Source organism: Eupeodes corollae, chromosome 1, assembly GCF_945859685.1.
Source record: "Eupeodes corollae chromosome 1, idEupCoro1.1, whole genome shotgun sequence".
In the NCBI taxonomy this organism is placed as follows: Eukaryota; Metazoa; Arthropoda; class Insecta; order Diptera; family Syrphidae; genus Eupeodes; species Eupeodes corollae.
Window position 1 is genome coordinate 93,350,118 of NC_079147.1, and position 1,639 is coordinate 93,351,756.

At 38.7% G+C, this 1,639-nt stretch overlaps 1 long non-coding RNA gene across 1 annotated transcript; it reads left to right on the top strand.

The window, feature by feature from the left end:
• The first annotated feature begins 908 nt into the window (after positions 1-908).
• Positions 909-1,639, top strand: LOC129942672 (uncharacterized). The gene is made up of 2 exons (XR_008781074.1): positions 909-1,369; positions 1,439-1,639. It is a non-coding gene; the product is annotated as an uncharacterized LOC129942672 (long non-coding RNA).

Genomic DNA, 1,639 nt, shown 5'->3' on the forward strand with positions numbered 1-1,639 from the left:
CTAGGAATCTCTCTGGAAAATTCTCTGGACATTGCAAAAATATTGACCTATCCATTGACTCCTGTTCCACTGTCACTTTGCCACATCGATGGAACTATCTGCAAGACAGCTAAATCTACCCTATTGAACATTTTGGAAACAAAGGAAAACAAAGAACCACCATCGCATGTAGATGTCCAAATTTTCGATGGATTTTTCATTCTTCATCTGATGAGAGAGATCCCAGCTTCTTTTGGAAATATTTCAAAAAAGATACTGCAGACGTTTACGAGATGTACAGCCGGAACGGTGATAGTAACCTTTGACGAGTATTTCTCACCCTCAATCAAGGACAATGAACACACGTTGCGAGGTACAAACCGAAGTCAAAGGTATCAAATAAAGGGTCCCGATCAAGTCCGGCCTGCAGACTTTCTATCCGAGCTGAGAAATATTAATTTTAAGGAGAGCTTGGTGTCTTTTTTGATCGAAGACTGGAAAAACCAAGAGATGGTGACATTCTTCAAAAATAAAACAGTTTATGTTAACTATAAAAATTGTTACAAATTTTTGGAAGTTAATGGAGCTGTTGTTAGAACAGAAGACGAAAATAAAGCATGTCCTGCACACGAAGAAGCCGACACTAAAGTCATTTTCCACGCCTGTCAAGTGGAGCCAGATTCGAATGTTCTTATTCGTTGTTCCGATACGGACATTCTCGTCATTGCACTTGGAAACATGCAGCACTTGAAAGAAAATGTAAGACTTTGGCTGAAAGTTGGCGTTGGTAATGCAGAAAGGTTCATCAACGTGTCGAAGCTCTACGAATCATTGGGACCAGATTTATGTCAAGCTCTTCCAGGATTCCATGCTTTCACAGGATGTGACTTCAACCCTGCATTTTTCAAAAAAGGCAAGAAGAGGCCGCTTACAATTCTTCAAAACTCAACTGATTTCATCGAAGCCTTCTCAAAACTGAAGAACTATCCAGACATCGAAACACAGATATTTGACATACTAGAAAGATTTGTTTGCTGCATATACGGACTTAAAAAGTTTACTGACGTCAACGAAGCCCGGCTTTCAATTTTTGCCAAATCCTTTAAATGCAACGACATTGAAGAGACGTTCAAAATTAAAACAAAAAACTTTGATGGCTCAATTTTGCCACCCTGCAAGTCGGAGCTGCGCCAGCAAATTTTGAGATGTGCTTACATCTCAAGTATATGGAGTAATGCATACCGCCAAAATCCCACCGTCCTCTCTCCTTCTAACTGTGGATGGCAAGAAATAAGGGACAAATTGGAGTTTAGGTGGTTTGAAGGTGACCAATTACCAACTTCGGTCAGCGAAGTTTTGATTAAGGATCATTCAAACATTAATGATTCAGGTAAATACATCAACTTTCCATCTTCCTTTGACAACTCATACAGTTTTTAATCTATGTTCCTTCAAACAGACGCAAATATCCAAATTGACAACGAAGAATATGATGAAGAAACTACCCACAACCAAGTCAGCACTAGCGAAGATTCTGATGAAGAAGATATTTCATGTTTAATGGAGTCATTCAGAAGTGGCGAAGATGTGCTGTCCAGCATTTTTGACTAAATTATTATCTTATAACGTTTTGAAAACAAATTAAAACCAAAACTAAAAG